General features: G+C 46.4%; 1 protein-coding gene across 3 annotated transcripts in view; it reads right to left on the bottom strand.

Annotated features, from left to right (window-relative positions):
- The window catches only part of EYA2 (EYA transcriptional coactivator and phosphatase 2), a 297682-nt gene that overhangs the window by 221367 nt on the left and 57597 nt on the right, over positions 1–18718 (bottom strand). The window contains exon 1 of one of the 3 annotated variants that reach the window (XM_009215985.4): positions 9055–11017. The exons of the other annotated variants lie outside the window; for them this stretch is intronic. The gene's annotated coding sequence lies outside the window, so the exon portion shown is untranslated. Of the gene's footprint in view, positions 1–9054; positions 11018–18718 lie in introns of those variants that run through there. 3 annotated transcript variants of the gene reach the window in all.

Genomic DNA, 18718 nt, shown 5'->3' with positions numbered 1-18718 from the left:
TATAGGATTATGTTTCAGGGAACATGTGTGACCTCTGCATGCCCCTTCACCCCCCTACATTTAATAGTAAATTGCATTATAATGATGTTTGTACACAAATGGAGGAGGGACTTCAGATTCTAAGTAAAGCCTAAACTCAACAGCCTGAAGCACATTCCCTTGGCCAGGTTTAACATCCAGCCAGAACCTGCTACAAAAAATTAAACGAACCACCAGAGAGTGCACTGTGGGGCTGAACCAAGCCAAGGGAATTAACTACTGAAATAGATTTGAGGCTCCTGAGTTGGCTTAGTTCAGCTTTAGCTTACAGTGCTGAAGTCTGAGATTTCTTGGGTAGTAAAACCAAAGCCATAGTAAAAACAAATAAAAAACAACAACAACAACAAACACACAGGTAAACAAACAAACAAAGAAAAAAAGAGGAGAAACAAAGACAGAAGAAGACAGGGAAGAATGAAAGAAACAAGAAAAATCTATAAAAAAAAGTTATACAGCTAATCAAAGAGATTTATGTCACTTATTCAGTCAACAAATACTACAGAGAACCTACTGTGTACCAGCATTGATTTAATTCCTGGCAATCGGCCGGGCACAGTGGTTCATGCCTGTAATCCCAGCACTTTGGGAGGCTGAGGCAGGAGAATGGTTTGAGCCTGGGAGGTGGAGGTTGCAGTGAGCCGAGACTGCGCCACTGCACTCCAGCCTGGGCGACTGAGTGGGACTCTGTCTCAAAAAAAAAAAAAAAAATCCTGGCAATCCAGTGGTGGAGGAAGACAGGTGGAGCCTCTGACTCCCAGAGCTAACACCCTGGTAGATTTTACCTTGGATCAAGGAATTCATTTTTGCTGGTAAAAAAAAAAAAAAAAATTCCCAGCTAGCAGTTCCTGTTAGCTGAAAACAGACAAGAAAGAGCCGTGTAGGTCAAATCATCACACCGACCAAGTGCTCATGCACTCAGCACTGTTAGCTGCTTTCCATACATTGGTTGATTTAATCCTTAAAATAACCCATGAGGTAAGTAATACCGTCCCCTCATTTTACAGAAGAGGAAACAGAGGTTCAGAAACATTAACCTGAACAAGGACACAGAGCTACCCAGGTGACTGGCAGGAAAACATCTTTTAGCGAAGAGGTTCTTAGTGGGGTTGGGTGGGGGCGTGGGGGATGGGGGGGCGGGATTTTGCTGCCCAGAGGACACCTGGCAATGTCTGGATATATTTCTGGTTATCACTAATGGGGAGGGTGCTATTGGCACCCGGTGGGTAGAAGTCAGGAGTGCTGCTAAAAATCCCATAACACACAGGACAGCCTCACAACAATTATCCAACCCAAAATGTCAAAAGTGCTGAGGATGAGAAACCTGTTTTAGAGGAATGATGTTCCGGGAGGTGGTGAAGGGGAGGGGAATGAGCTTTCCAAACCAACGTGTTTCAACAAGGAGGGGCAGTAGAGGGTGGCAGTTAAAAGATACAGCCGCAACCCTTGGGCGCGAGTCCCAGCTCATCTGTACAATGGGGATAAGAAAGACGCCAACCTCAGAGAGTTGCTGTGAGGATGAAGTGAGAGGAAGGGCCTTGAAGAACACCTGGAGTTCTTCAAGTGCCAGGTAAATGTTTGCCATTCTTGGGTTCATCCCACATAAGGCATGTCACAGTAAAATGTGCAGACATGCATGATCACAATTGCTAAGATGTCCGGTGATGGCGGTTCAGGTGGGTTAACAATATCAGGGTCCTAGATGGGCACCTTTGCCTGTCTCTTGGCCTCCCCTTAGGGTCACAGGACATCAGAAGCCACATTTTTAAGAAACACAACTGACATGGCCCTACTCTGAGCAGGAAGGAAGAAAGTGGGAAAAGAGGCTCCACTCATGTGCCCCCTTCATTTTATCTCAGAGGAACATCTCCACCAGCATCCTCCAGCAGCCATCCCCCATATCTCATCCAGACCAATCACAAGGGGCTTGGTCTAACCACCCTTCATCTCCTTGGGCGGAGCCCATGGTCAGCCAGACAAGATCGAGCTTCTGTTGGCCTACAAGGAGGGATGATGGCTGCTGTCTACGCCACCGCCAGGGGCTGTCCTGGAGGCCTCCAATACACAAGGTCAAGCCAATCATCCCAATGTGTGATGTAACTCTGTAAGCAGCAGCTGTCTCTCCAAGTGCCAATTGTCATTGTCAGCGCAGCATTGCTCTGCACCAGGAGCTGTGTGAGCTGCTTCACATGGCCTGGCTCCTGCTAACCTCTCCTGTTGCATCCCTTCCTATTCTACTTTCTGGTGATACCAGCATTTTACCTGGTATCCCTTAAAAGCAGCAAGCTCTTTGGTACCTTGGGGTCTGCTCACAGCAGTTCCCTCTGTCCTTAATGCTCATCCTTCCCCTTCACCCCACTTTAGGTTTCTGCATAAAAATCACAAAGTCACTGCTTCCAGGAAGCCTTCCCTGATACCACTACTGCTATCACCATCCTCCCTGACTGGATTAATTTCCACTGCACTCTGAACTTGTCAATCATGACATTTACTACCATTGGAATTAATAGCTGAGTATTTAGTTGTATAATGCTTCTCTCTCTTTAGACTCTAGTCAGTAGCCATGAGCCACAGGTGGCTTGAAATGTGGCTAGCTTAAATTGAGATGTGGGCCAGGCGCAGTGGCTCGTGCTTGTAATCCCAACACTTTGGGAGGCTGAGGTGGGCGGATCACTTGAGGTCTGCAGTTCGAGACCAGCCTGACCAACATGGTGAAACCCCATCTCAACTACAAACAAAACAAAACAAAAATTAGCTGGATGTGGTGTTGTGTGCCCATAGTCCCAGCTACTCAGGTGTCTGAGGCACGAGAATCGCTTGAACCTTGGGAGGTGGAGGTTGCAGTGAACTGAGATTTCCTCACTGCACTCCAGCCTGGGTGACAGAGTAAGACTCTGTCCCCAAAACAAAAACAAACACAAACAAATAAAAAACAAATTGAGATGTGTCCAAACACACACCAGATCTCAAAGACTTGATACAAAAAAAGTAAAATAATGTATCAGTAATCTTAAAAGTATTGATAAGGTATTGAAATGATAATATTTTTTGACATCTTGGGCTAAATAAAATGTATTGTTTTACTTTTTTTTTTTTTTTTTGGAGACAGAGTCTTGCTCTATCACCCAGGCTGGAGTGCAGTGGCACGATATGATATCGACTCACTGCAAGGTCCACCTCCTGGGTTTACACCATTCTCCTGCCTCAACCTCCCAAGTAGCTGGGACTACAGGTACCCGCCACCATGCCTGGCTAATTTTTTTGTATTTTTAGTAGAGACAGGGTTTCACCATGTTAGCCAGGATGGTCTTGATCTCCTGACCTTGTGATCCGCCCACCTCGGCCTCCCAAAGTACTGGGATTACAGGCGTAAGCCACCATGCCAGGCCTGCTGTTTTACATATTTTTTAAACAAGGCTACTAGAAAATTTGAAATTACATACGTGGCTCACACAGGCAAAGCACGTTACATTTTTCTTGGACAGTGTTGCTGGAGACCTTAACACGCTCCATGAGAACAGAGGCTGTAGCTAGATTGTTCCTGCTCTATCCCTGTGCTTAGAACAGCGCCTGCCACAGAATATGTGATAAATAGTATTTTGCTGAATTAACAAATGAATGAATGGTATGCTGGGAACACTGGCTCATCCCTGTAATCCCAGCGCTTTGGGAGGCAGAGGCGGCAGGATCACGTGAGCCCAGGAGCTCAAGGCTATGATGGCACCACTGCACTCCAGCCTGAGTAACAGAGGGAGTTCCCATCCCAAAAAAGAAAAAGAAAAAAGTCTGTAAGAGGTTGCCTCGTTCATATCCTGGTTGTTAAGAACAGTTTATACTCATGTTGCATTTTAAAGTTCTCAAAGAATCACGAGGTGCTACATTCATGGAATTTCAAGTCTTCACTTGCCAGTCCCAGCTGCTGCGGGCACCAGCTTTCTCTCCAGACACTGAATTCCATGAACACAGCCAGCTCTGCTGCCCTCTTAGCTGACTCCACACCCCAAGAGAGAAGACAAGGTGTGAGCGAAGCATCCGCGGCCAGCCAGGTAGCCAGAACGTCCCACAAAAGTCAACAGACGTGGGCTCAGGAAGTTTGTCAACCTTGACCAGACAAACACATTCTAGAAAGGGCCACTCGTACGTGCAGGGAACAGCCCGGTGGATGGGAGCCAAGCCAGGCAAGGCTGTGCCAACCCCAGAGGAGTCAGGAGGCCAAGACTCAGAGTGTCTAGGAGGCTGAACAAGCCTGGGCCTGAACCAACCAGGTGGGGTCACCTGTCTCCAACCCATGCCAAGGCAAACAGTTCTGCACGCCGGGAAGAAGGCACGCTTAGGTCAGACTCAGGAGCTATGAGGCGTGGGGCCCACCTGGCACCCGGTGGCCACTGTGGGGCTGGGACCTTCCAGCTGTCTCAGAGGCTTCCCTCCAACCCCCTACCTTTGCCCAAAGCTGTGGGTGGATCTGTGCTCTGGGGTGCCTGGTGATTCTGGCAGTCTGCCTGGGCCTGAAGCTCTAATTTGGGAACACTGCTGGTGGGCAGACATGGAGAGAAGGGATTAAGGATTTGAAGGCCCAGAGAAAAACCAAACTTGACTATTTAAAGCCCTTTTTACACTGGGCTGTAGTTGCTCAGCAGCACGCTGGCTGTGGGTCTGAACCCCAGCCTGGGCAATTGTATTCCTGTATGACCTTAAGCAGTAGGATCAATGGCTCATGCTTAGGGTTCACCAAGGCTAGGCTCAGTTCTAACTACTGGATACAGAGCACCTAATTACAAGAGCCAATGCTGGTACCACACCCTGTGATGCAGGCAGTAAGTCTCAGAGGCTGATTTGAACCCTGGCAGTTCCACTATCTGTTCACAAGTTACGTGAATTGGAATCCAACTCTACAAGTTGGGCGTCTAGTGGCACAACTCCTCTCATTTATCTAGCACGTCCTAAGCTTCAGGCCCTTACTGCCCTGAGTGCATTACTCACTGACTGTCCCTCACTGAATCCCCAGCAGAGGACTCAGTGTATTATCCCCTAAATTCAAACTCAGGCAGCTTGGCTGCCACAAAATTGCAGCAGACGCTGGGGCACACAGACTCTAGAGCCGTACGGCCCAGCTGGAGTGCCAGCTACACAGCTTGATGATAGCTGTGACCTTGGGCAAGTAACTTAACCTTTCTAGGTCTCAGTTTCCTCATCTGTAAAACAGGAATCCTAACAGTACTCACCAATGGGGTTGTTCTGAGGGCATTGCATGAGTTTTGAAAGCATTTAGCAGAGTGTCTGGCAAACAGGAAGTGTTAAAATCAGAGCCTATTATCTGCCATGCCTGGGATACCTGCGTCACAGGACACAGGTGACAAGTAGAGGGTCATCTCAGGGAGGGGTTGGAGACAAAGCCTGAAATGTTGCCTTTCAACCTCCCAGGATCTTCCCATGTTGCAGACGCGTGCATCCCTTCAACAGCCGCCTGCGGACCTCTGTGTGCCAGGTGCTACTCGGGTCTCTTTGTCACACCCCAGTGACTGCCTCCAACAGCCTGCCAAGACGCCTCCCAGCCTCCACTGCCCACCTCCTCCAAATCTGTTCTCCACACTCCTGGAGTGAGATTTTTAAACATACATCTGACCTTGTCATGCCCCCCACTAAAACCTCTTTAATGGCTCCCCACTGCCCTTGGGTTAAATTCCAAACTTTCGCAGGGACTAAAAACAGTGGCTTTCAAATTCTTCAACCAAGACTCACAGTAAGAAACCCATTTTGCAATGCAGTGCAGTGTACACCTTTATAAAACTTCAAATAAAAGTTGCAAAAAACCACATTGACCTCATGTGTAACACACTCTGGTATTTTTGATTCTATTTTTTTTTTCTGCGATGCTGGCTGTGGCTCACCAAATTGATTTCATAACCCGCTGATGTGTTAAGATCTGCAGTCTGAGCCACAATGGCTCAAGAGCTCTAAGACCAAGGACCTGCAGCTGCGGGCCTCATCGCTCTCTGTCTCCTCCTGGCAGCCCATGTTCCCATCATGCTGAATATCTGCACCCTAGTCCCTCTTGCCACTGGGCCTTTGCATGTGCAGCTCCCTCTGCCTAGAGCACTTTTCCTGCTTGTTCGCGTGGCTTAGCCAAAGGCTACCTCCTCAGGGAGGCCACCTGCTTGTCCTCACCACCACCCCCGGTCCACTTTCAGGTGTTCTTTGCACATTAGAACCACCTTGGGAGGTGTTTTTTGGTTAAATACCAATGCTCAGGCTCCACTTCAGACCAGATGAATCAGACATTTCTGGGGATAAGGTCTGGACATTGTCATTAAAAAACAATCCAGTGAGCATGGAAGACCCCTAGGTCTTGCACATGACCCTGTTTTATTTCCTCCAGAGCACTGAGACCATCTAAAGTTAGCTAATGTATTTATTTGTGTTTGATTGTCCTAGAATCTCAGCTGATGAGGGCAGGGACCTTGTCGATTCTGTCTGCTGCTGTGTCCCCAGGGCTTGGCACGGTGCCTGGCACACAGTAGCTACTCAGTACATTTCTTTTTTGACGACTGACTGATGTGAACATCTGCTCTACAGCAGGCTCTAGGTTGGGTTCTGGGGAAACAGACAGACCCAACTTTTTTGACGACTGACTGATGTGAACATCTGCTCTACAGCAGGCTCTAGGTTGGGTTCTGGGGAAACAGACAGACCCAACTTTTTCCTGCAGGAGGGATGAGAGTGGATGCTGACTGGATGAGGGTTCCCTAGGAGCAGACACTGAGACAAGGATTCTAGGGCAAGCAGTTTATTTGGGAGATGATCCTGAGAAACACCAGTAGGGGACTGGGGATGTGATAAGAGAAAGAGGAGCCGATACAGGGTGTGTCATGGAGCAAGCTACCACCATGGGCAATTGGGGCTTAGTCCTGCTGGGGCACTGTGTGAGCCAGTGTAGAAAATGCCACTCGCTGTCATCCCACGGGGTGAAGGGGTACAGCGAGGGAGCAGTGGTATTTATACTCCCACTCCTGTGAGGCACTGGCTGAAGGCTGATGCCAGGGAACACAGGCATTCACTCTCTGGTGCTTTGGACTTGCCATGCAGGCAGGCAAAGCGGACTCTCTGGTGGCAAGAGAAGGCCCTTGGGTAAAGATGCGCAGGTGTTGGCAGCTAGAAACCCACAGTCCAGCTGTGCACTGAAGCAGTAAGAGTGGCAATGTGGGCAAGGCCCTGAAAGCGTCTGCTTCAGGCACGTGAAGGGGAAATCGGACTTTGCCATTATGTGGTAGGATGCAATGAGGCAGTCAAGGCAGTGAGGAGCCCAGAGGAAGTCCTCACCCACTCTGTCTGAAGGAATCAGGGGAGGCTTCATGGAAGAGGTGACATGTGATCTCACTGTGGAAGATGTACCACATTTTGTCAGGGATTAAGTAGACTAAGGAAAAAGTATCTTAGATTTCTTTATGCCCCTCTTTCTTCAGGGCTGAGGCAGGCACCTGGGCTGACTTTGAGTGGCCCAATCTTTTTTAAAAAAACTTTTAATTGACACGTAATAATTGTATCTATTTATAGGATACAGTGTGATATTTTAATACAGGTATACAATGTATCGGGGTAATTAGCATACCTATCACCTCAAACATTTATTATTTATTTGTGTTGGGAACATTCAAAATCCGCTCTGACCAGGCACGGTCGCTCATGCCTGTAATCCCAACACTTTGGGAGGCAGAGACAGGAAAATCGCTTGAGACCAAGAGTTCGAGACCAGCCTGGGCAACACAGCAAGACCCCATCTCTCTAAAAATAAAATAAAATAAATTAGCCAGGTGTGGTGCCATGTGCCTATAGTCTCAGCTACTCAGGAGGTTGAGGTGGGAGGATCACTTAAGCCCAGGAGGTTGAGGCTGTGCTGAGCCTTGATCATGCTTCTGCACTCCAGACTGGACAAACAGTGAGATCCTGTCTTAAAGAGAAAAAGAAAAGACAGAAAGAAAAAAACTGCTTTTCGAGCTATTTGAAAATATATAGTCAATTGTTAGTTGTAGTCATCCTATAATGGTATAGATCACTGGAACTTACTCCTCCTCTCTTGCTGTAATTTCGTATCTGTTAAGCAGCCTCTGGTTCACCCCTGCACCATTCTCACCCTCTAGTAATCACCAGTCTGCTTTCTGCTTCCATGAGATTAACTTTTTTGGCTTCCAACTATGAGTGAGAACATGTGGTATTTATCTTTCTGTTCCTCACTTATTTCACTTAACACAATGTCCTTCAAGTTCATTCATGTTGCTGAGAATGGCTGGATTTGTTCTTTTTTATGGCTGACTAGTACTCCATTGTGTATATGTACCTACCACATTTTCTTTATCCATTCATTGCTGATGGACATTTCAGTTGATTCCATATCTGGGCTATTGTGAATAGCACTGCAATGAACAGGAGAGTGCAGATATGTCCTCAACATCGATTTCCTTTCCTTTGGATAATACCCAGTATTGGGATCCCTGGATCATATGGTAGCTATATTTTTAGTTTTTTTGAGAAACCTCCACATTGTTTTCCACAATGGTGCTAATTTACATTCCCACCAACACGGTGTAAGAGTTTCCCTTTCTCAGCATCCTTGCCAGCATTTTTTATTTTATTTTTATTTTTTAAAATTTATTTATTTATTTTATTATTATTATTATTATTATTATTATTATTATTATTTTTGAGACAGAGTCTCGCTTTGTTGCCCAGGCTGGAGTGCAGTGGCACGATCTCGGCTCACTGCAACCTCCATCTCCTGGGTTTAAATGATTCTCCTGCCTCAGCCTCCCAAGTAACTGGCATGTGCCACCACGCCCGGCTAATTTTTGTATTTTTAATAGAGACAGGCTTTCACTGTGTTAGGCAGGCTGGTCTCGAGTTCCTGGCTTCAGGTGATCCGCCCGCCTCAGCCTCCCAGAGTGCTGGGATTACAGGCATGAGCCACTGTACTCTGCCTTATTTTGGTCTTTTTGACAATAGGACTGGCTTAATTATCAGCCAAACCTTCAGGAAACATGGTGGAGGTGAGGAGTCAGCCTTTTCAGAGAGCCTCCCAAGCACCTCCTGGGATGCCGGCTTGCTTTCTGGTGGCTGCAGAAATGCTCACTCATTGACGTTCTTCAATGTGCTGCTGCTCCAGCAGGCAAGGAGTCCCACAGTTTGGATGGCAGGATGGTAGGTAGGGAAGGTCCTAGGGCAAGGGTTGAAAAGATTTACTGTAAAGGGCCAGACAGTAAATATTTCAGGCTTTGTGGGTCACACAGTCTCTGCTGAACCACTGAACTTTGCGATTTAACTGTGAAAGCAGCTGCATCTAAATGAATGGGATGACTGTGTTCTAATAAGACTTCATTTACAAAAATAGGCAGTGGACTGGATTTGGCCTATGAGACACGGTTTGCCCACCCCTGCGCTAGAGCAGAGGGTTTAAGAGCCGGACCATGGGAGCCCAGCCACACAATCTTGGGCAAGTCACAGAACCTTGCTGTGCCTTGGTTTCCTCATCCACCAATGGGAATCACAAAGGTTTCTAGTCCATAGCGCTGCTGGGATGATTAAGTAAATCAATTCATGTAAAGCCCCCCAGGCAGCACCCGGCACTCAGTAAGTACATCAGTAAACTTAGCTGTTTTTATTATTACTATCTAGACTCAGTCCTGAGATCAAATCCTGGCTGCTCCTCCTACTAGATATGTCCCGTGGGTAAGGTGTCTCTCTAAACCTTCATTTCCTCCACTGTAAAATGGGGATAATAATAGTGTCCATCTCCCAGGTTGCAGTGGCATGAAATGAGTGAATACATGCCGAGTGCTTTGTTGGTGCTTAGTAAGTGCTTACTTAATAGCCAAAGTCAGTATGACTCCTTCGAATAATGGATGGAAAAACAAAACAAAATTCAGGCATGACGTGCTGCCCCCAGTCTGAGCTCTGGCTGCCAGACCTAGCCTGAATCTGGTCAGTGTGGCCAGAGGGGCACTTAAAAAATCATTTTCTTTCAGCCCTTTCCATGCAACCCTTTCTCGAGATCTCAGAAGGCCATGAAAAACCGGGCGACAGGTTCCCACATTCCCTCCACGGCATGTCTCTGCTTTGGGAGTTCCTGCTGACCTCAGTGGATACTTGGAGAGTTTCAGAGAGAAGACATGAGCCCTGGATGGCCAGCCAGGTGCAGGACAATGACAGGGATGCTTGGAGAGCTTCAGAGAGAAGAGATGAGTCCTGGATGGCCGGCTGGGTGCAGGACAACAATATGGGGGTTGGGAGAGGGTAAGAGAGAAGCTTTATTCTCTGTCACTTTCATAAGCCAGATGGGGAGCAATTGAAGGAAAGTACGTGCGCGCGTGTGCGTACGTGCGTGCGTGTGCGTGCATTCATGTGTGTTTGCACGCGTATGTGTTGGGGGGATGCCAATGGCAGAGTGATGCAGGAGGAAGCTGGGGAGGATACCGTGGGAGGCAGGAATGGAATAAATAAAATGGAGGCAAAGGGACAGGGCCTCACTGTGATCAGCTAAAGCAGTAACAGAGGAGATTCTGCCCTTCACTCCACACCCCTGACACGGGGAACACTTGGCAATGTCTGGAAACCTTTTTGGTTGTCACAATTCCAGAGGGTAGAGACCAGGGATGCTGCTAAAGGAACCCTACAATGCATAGCACCAGCCCCCACCCCCAACAAAAGAATGGTCCAGTCCCAAATCTCCACGGTGCCAAGGGGAGAGACTCTGAGCTAAGGGGAAGGGCTCCATGTACACAACGACAGATGCAAATGCAACCAGAAAGGTCTTTGTGACTCAGTCAGGTCGTTCTGCACATATTATTCATCCATTGCATATTTATTTCCTGAGCATCTACTATGTGTTGGGAGGTTCCCAACAAATGAGGGTTCCTCAGATAGTGTGGTGATTCCTCAAAGTCCTAAAGACAGAAATAACATTTGACCCACAATCCCGTTACTGGGTATGTACCCAAAGGAATAGAAATCACTCTATTATAAAGACACATGCATGTGTATGTTCACTGCAACACTATTCACCATAGCAAAGACATAGAATCAACTTAAATGCCCATTGATGATATACTGGATAAAGAAAATGTGGTATGTATACACCATGGAATACTACACAACCATAATAAAGAATGAGATTATGTCCTTTGCAGGGACATGGATAGAGCTGGAGGCCATTATCCTTAGCCAATATCACAGGAAGACAAAACCAAGTACTGCATGTTCTCACTTACAGGTGGGAGCTAAGTGATGAGAACACATGGACACACAGAGGGGAACAATACACACTGGGGCTTATTGGAGGGTGGTGGTGGAAGGTGGGAGAGAATCAGGAAAAATAACTAATGGGTACTAGGCCTAATACCTGGGTACCAAAATAATCTGTACTACAAACCTCCATGATGCAAGTTTACCTATGGAATGAACCTGCACATGTATCCTGAACTTAACAGTTAAAAAACTGAGGTTCCTTATGCACAAGTTGTCCCTCATTTCTATAATGCTACTATCTTCATACCAGCCATCACTGAAAAACTACATAACATGTTCATGTTTTTTTTTCATAATTACAGAAAATGTGGGCTCAGATTCATTAAACAAATCACCAAGTTTTTTTTTGCAACCAGGCATATTTTGTCTCCCTGCCTAAGTCATCCCCATCATGGCTGAGTTGGTGAGAAATGAGGGCATTTTCAAGGTTCGGTTAAAGTTTAGATTCTCTCTCAAAGGAGCAGGAGAGCCTGTGGGGAATGCTGGGCACAGGAACAACTTTGGGAAACTGTCCCCAGGCAGCAGCATGGCAGCAGGCAGAGAGGGAGACACAGGTGTTGCTGAACCCATTTACAAGACTCGAGTTCTAGCTTAAGCAAAATATGCCGACAATGCAAGCGAGGGTGTGATGGTGAGAATAAAGTGTTCCAGTGGATCAAGAGCTATTTCTGAGCCATGGTGATAAGTCTTAGTGATCAACTTTGATACAGCAGGGGAGGGACTGGGAAGAGGCCAGTGGTCTTCCAGGCTTTCAGAGTGAGCTCCAAGTGGATGGTAGAGCTCATGACCATCAGGAAGGCAGTTGGTAGGGAGAGCAGGGAATGTGGTTTGGGACAGATTGCAAGTTGAGGAGCTTATACATTTTATTCACAAGAGAGTCCTAGAAACCTCAGTGAATTCATTTCTTGAGGCTGCTGTAAGAAAGAAACACAAACTCGGTGGCTTCCAACAGAAATTTATCCTCTTGCAGTTCTGAAGGACAGAAGTCCAAACTCAGTATCACTGGGCCACAATCCAGGTGTCCACAGGGCCATATTCCATCCAGAGGCTCCAGGTGACAATCCATTCCAGCCTGTGGTGTCTACCAGCAAACCTTGGTTTGTGGCTGCATCACTCCAAGCTTCAAGGCCAACATCTTCAAATCTCTCTCCTGTCTTCACATTGTCTTCTGGTGTGTGTGTGTGTGTGTGTGTGTGTCTGAAATCTTCTGCCTTTCTCCTATAAGAACAACTGTGATCGCATTTGGGGCCAACCTGGATAATCCAAGATAATCCCCCATCTCAAGATCCTTAACTGAATCCCACCTGCAAAGTAGTTTTGCCACATAAGGTGACACGTACAGTTTCCAGTGATAAGAACCTGATATCTTCCTGATATCTTATTCAGCCTGGTATTGACTAGTTTTTAGAGTGAAATTTTAGCAAGTTTGTATAATTGATAGGCTTGCCATTGGTTGGCTATTAAAAGCAGTAAAGAAGGAGGTAGAGGTACAGCTACCCACAGGGGTAAAGAGGTCCCAAGGACATGACAGTATCATAGAATACTTAAAAATACAAGCTTGCAATAGCAGAGATGCATTTATTGAGTGCTTCCTACATACCAGGCCCTGTTGTAACTGCTTGACCTCAAGTAAGTCATTTAATTTTAGAGAAAGTGACATGGTTTCACTCTGTGTCCCCACCCAGATCTCTCCCACCCCTCATCACAGGAGGGACCCGGTGGGAGGTAATTCAATCATAGGGCCAGGTTTTTCCCATGCTGTTCTTGTGACAGTGAATAAGTCTCATGAGATCTGATGGTTTTATAAAGGGGTTCCCTGCACATGCTCTCTCTTGCCTGCTGCCATGTAAGACATGCCTTTTGCCTTTCATGATTGTGAGGCCTCCCCAGCCATGTGAACCTATGAGTCCACTAAACCTCTTTTTCTTTATAAGTTATCCAGTCTCAGGCTTGTCTTTATTAGCAGTGTGAGAACAGACTAATACAGGCAGGGATGCTTATGTGTCCACCAAATCCAGGTATTCTTCCTCCTGAACAAGATCCATGCTGCATTTCTCAGTCTCCTTGCGGGTAGGTGCAGCCAGTGACTGAGTTCCAGCTAATGGACCATGAGCAGGATGTGGGCAATGTGTAGGGCTGGTCATAAAGACCTTGGACACCAGACTCTTCCCTCTCTTTTCTCATCTACCTGCTGATTGGATTTGCCTCTGAGACACTAGAGGGAGAAAGACCTATGCAATGGAAGAGACTTTGGTCCCTGGTTGACCACATGGAGGACACCCATCTACCAGGAACACTGTTATTGGTCCTTAGGTGAGAGATGCATTGTGATTGTGTTAAGCCCTGAGAATACAGGGTTTATTTGTTACAGCAGCTAACATTACCTTAACCAATACAGATCCTCTATCCATTCAGTGGAATTTTATGCAGCTGTTAAAAACAATAAGTAAGGGTTATACCCATTGCTTTGGAAGTAATTCCATGATTATCACTCATGGGCAAAAAATGAGATGCTAAGCAGGTGTAATGTATTATTTTTAAAAAACAATCATTGATTCTTCCTGCCACCTGCTCCCACAAAAAACCCAAACCAAGCAAAACACCAAACCTAAATACATCTGTTTAAGAACACAAAAGTATGAAGAAAAATGTGGAAGACAAAAAGGTCAGGGGTTGGCAAGTTATGGCCTGAAGGCCAAATCTGGTGCACTTCCTGATTTTGTAAATAAAGTTTTATTGGAACACAGACACATCCCTTTGCTTACATATTGTCTAGGGCTGCTTTTTATGTTATGATGACAGAATTGAGTAGTTGAAATGGAGACTGCATGGCCTGCAAAGCTATAAATATTAACTATCTGGTCCTTTACAGAAAAAGTTTGCCAATGCCTGTACTCAGTGATCAACATAGGAAAGATTAAGATTGTAACATATAAGCAACATGAACTACTATTAGTAACAAAGCAGATAAGATCTAGATGTACTAACAGAGAAAAAAATGTCCAGATTATGAAAGTGGAGAACAGCAAATTCTGGTGTGTAAAGTCTGATCCTCTTTTCGTAAAAAGAAAACTCTGAATTTATGGATGATTTTTACATGTACTAATACATGTCTGCAAGGGTATATATCCAAGAGTTAACAGGGGTTATATCAGAAAAGATCTATTTTTTACCTTATATACTTCAGCATCATTTTATTGCTCTGTGATAAGCATGTTAATTACTTTTATAATTAAAAATGAAACCAATAAAGGAAAAGAAAGTCACAGGAAACCTGAGCCCAAAAGTGTGTAGAGGTTTCTGGTGAGGTGGTCTTTGTTCTTGAATATAAAAGTGGTTCTTACATTTATTCAGATTCTCTAAGTGCCAGGTGTGAGGCCTGGCTGACACACAGTAGGTGCTCATTAAATAAATAATGACAACTGGGCCCCATGGGCCTGGTGGCTCAAGCCTGTAATCCCAGCTACAGGCTGATGCAGAAGAATTGCTTGAACCCAGGAGGCAGAGGTTGTGGTGAGCTGAGATCGCGTTATTACACTCCAGCCTGGGCAACAAGAGCAAAACTCCATCTCAAAAAAAAAAAAAAAAAAAAAAAGACTGCATGAACGAGTGTGGGAGGAAATGAATAATGCAGCAAAAGTATGAAAAAGAAGAGAAAAGAGAATGAAAAACCTGCCTTCCTCTGCTCACCCATCAAGCACCAGGAAATCAACTCAGGCTGAGAAAATGCCTGTAGGATATGCCAACATCCATTTTGACCTCGGAATGACTAAAGATATTGACAGTGCTTCTTCCCTACTCCCAAAATCAAGGCAAATGACACACACGAAAAACCTTGAGTAAATTTTCTGCCAAAGATTTTCAGCTGCAGACCACCAGCCCAGCTTCCCCTCGGCTCTGAGAATGCCTTGTAGTAAGAACTGACTGTTATCAGAACCCATTTCCCTGGGGACACGGCTCAGGGTTGACATGAACTCACAGCCCCGAACAGAACGAAACTGTGAGGAGAGGTGGCTCTTGGTGGCGTTTCCTGGTGTTTGAGGAATGACGCACAGAGTTTCTTCAGTTGCCCAGCTGAAAGGAAGGAGCATCTGTTTATGTTGTTGCTGCTGTTTTGACACTGGCCACTCATCGGCATGGTATTTGTGGAGAGAGGCGGCATAAAAACCGTATTAGCGTGTTCCCTCAAAGAGAGCGAGCTGCCAGGAGACTGTGCTACGCAAATCTTTTGTCCACAAACCACAAGTCGAAATGAGTTGGAATTTAGAGAGAAACACAGCTGTGTGCGTTGAGAGATTGCTCCTTTACTGTAAGCTCCTAAATTTACTGACTTTATTTTTCTTATTTGCCCCCCTTCCTCCCTGTCTCTTTCCCTTCTTCCACAAATATTTATTGAACTTTTACTATATGCTGATCGTTGTTCTAGGAGTGAAGCGTGGAACAGTAAATTAAACAATGTCTCAGTCCCCCTGGAGATGATGCTCTAGCAGGGGTGACCTGCAATAAATAGGGGGCGCTTAAATATTAATGACAGGGTGATCAGGGAAGGCCTCTTGGAGGAGGTGATATTTGAGCAGACCCTTGAAGTGGATGAGCAAGTGATGTGGAGAGGAGGTAGGAAAAAGCAACGGGACAGAGCAGCACATGCAAAGGCCCTGGGATGGAAACGAGCTGTATGTGTCTGAATGTCAGAAAGAAGAATCGTGTGGTTCGAACATGATGAGAAAGGGTCACAGGGAGAGGAGAACATGTCCAAGAAGTAACCAAGGGCCAGCTCACACAGGGCCTTGTAGGCCCCGGGAAAGCTAAGTGTATTGGGAATTCACTGGACAGTTCTGAACAGGAGAGTGGCATGGTCATCCCAACGAGAGCTCCTTTGCTCCTATTTATTCATGCAATCTATGCCTATTAAAGGAAAGTTGGAAACCACAGAAAAGAAAGAGGAAAGAAAAATGCTACCCGTGATCTTAGCATCTGTGCTGCTGGTTCTGAACGGCAGTGATTTTACTTCCCAGTGGACAGTTGGCAATGTCCAGAGACATTTCTGGTTGTCATAACTGGGGAGGGAGAGGAGCTGGGGAGGGAGAGGCCAGGGATGCTGCTAACCATCCTACAATGCACAGGACAGCTCCATAAGGAAGAATCATCAGGTCCCAATGTCCATACATCTGTCCACACCGCTGACGTTCTCAAGCCCAACTCTAAGCCTGTGTTTGGGGACATTTCCCCGACTTCCAACCCCGCTCATTCTAATCTACTTTCATTTTTAGTGTACGAGAGCTCCTACCTAATCTTCTACGTTGATGCTTCCTTTCCACTGACCAGGAAAACATAACCATTCCCCAAGATTTTGTACTAACACTACTTATGATGGTATCACATTCCTTAGCATTGAGGTCCCATAACCAGTCCCGTAACCTCTCCTAGCAACTGGGTTAACCTGTGGAGTTCTCAAACCCTCAGACTCCAGCATCCCCATGTGTAAAGTGGGGTTAACAGTACATCTGCCTCAGAGGGTCATCATGAAGATGAAATGAATTAGAATATGTAAAGCATCAGTGACACACACTAAATATTATAGGAACATTTGCTATGATGACAACTCAAGTATCTCCCTTTCGTGTTTTCCAAGTTTTAATATGAGGAATAATGCTGTTAAAAGTATTTTTAAAGATAGATTTCCAGGACTTCAAACATTGGGTCTCTCAGAGTGGGACGACAGTTGAAAATCGAACTCCATGAGCTGTGCAAAACTGTCACAGGTGGAAACAGAATTATGTCAGGAAGTCTCATTTTCCATGTGTTTAGATGTATGACGACTCCTGACACAGTTTCCTGGGCAAAACAGCTTCATTTTGCATCTTAAAATAACTGGGAATGTAACCTTTTACATAAAAGCATCCTTAGGGTGCCCTGCTTGGGATGCAGGGCTGATCTGGTATGAGGTTCTCATTCAGCAAGTGTGGGCATCCCCTCCCCTGGGGAAGCCAGTGGGGCTGAACTGGCCGGCCTCAGCCTGCCAGGAAGAGCTCCAGGTGACGCCTCCAGGTGCGGGGTGGCCTGCGGAGGGGACCAGGCTTTATTTTTCCATTGTGTACAGCCTCTGGACCAAACAGGAGCTCCAGCAAAATGCCCACCTCCTTCCTTATTCCAGTGGGTGCTTGCTCTGCTCTGCACTGTTCAGCAGGGGAACGAGAAAAGCACAGAGCTGCACAAAGGATGTGTTCAACAAATGCTTGTTGAATGACTGAATGACTGATGAACAATGGCCAAAGCTATTGATTCATCACACTGATTTCTAAAAGGGGGTTAAATGAGGCCAGCTTCTGGTTTGCTCAGAGTAATATCCAAAGAGCCAAGCATGACCCATGAGGCCCTGTCTGATCTGGCCCCTGACTTCTGGAGCTCAGTTCCTGCCACCTTCCCTCTCTCACACTGGCCTCCTAGCGGTCCCTGCAGCCCCACCCCCACCAAGCATGCTGTCCTTCCAGACATGCCCACGGCTCTCCCTGCCCCTCTCAAGCCTCTGCCAGAGAGACCTCCCTGACCACCCCACCTGAAGGAGGGTCCCTCACTACTCCTGCCCCACTGCTTGGCGGAGTTCTTCTCCATTGTATTTCTCACAACCAACACATTCATTACACACGTGCCTTTGTCTGTTTCTTGTCTGTCTCTACCCTCCAGAAACTATGATCCACAGAAATAGAGACTTGGGGACTTTCAGCACCAACAGTCATGCCTGGTATAAGTAGGAGCATAATAAATATTTGTTAAGAGAGAGAAAGGAAGAGGGAGAGAGGGAAACTGACAATGTCAGGACATGGCAGAATTCTTCAGAGAGGCTCTGATGCTTCTGAACATCTCTCTGGGAACCCTGTTATCCCCGTTTCACAAATGATGGAACTTAGGCTCTCAGAGGTTGAACCGGGCCCATCTGATCCTGAAATCCACAGTCTCGCCCCCATCCTCTCCCACCTGGGCCACAGATTAGTCACTTGAAGTTCAGATGAGGAAAATTACCTGTATAAGGTCCCACAGCAGGTTAGCAGGGGAGCTGGGACAAGAATCTGAGTCCTCTGACCCCCGAGAGTGGTTTTGTTACTCAGCTCCCTGGTGGCCCGTGATGTAGAAGTGCACAGCCCGTTTGCCCTTCAGGGCTGTTGTGGGAACTTTGTTCTAATCCTCAGTGACTGGCATTCTTTTGCTTGTCCAGCAGATCCAGAATGTAGGTTATAACTGGTATGAGCCAGAGTTTAGTTGCAGAGGGTAGAACCCACTACAGCTAGCTTAAGCAGGAAGGGGTTAATTCAGGCTAACACATGACTTAGAGAATTTCTGGGGAGGTTGGGGGCACAGATGCTAGGACAAGCTTTAGGGAATGGCAAAGCGA

Source organism: Papio anubis, chromosome 16, assembly GCF_008728515.1.
Source record: "Papio anubis isolate 15944 chromosome 16, Panubis1.0, whole genome shotgun sequence".
Classification (NCBI taxonomy): Eukaryota; Metazoa; Chordata; class Mammalia; order Primates; family Cercopithecidae; genus Papio; species Papio anubis.
The sequence above is the reverse complement of the archived record's forward strand: the minus strand, read 5'-3'. Positions and strand labels throughout refer to the sequence as shown.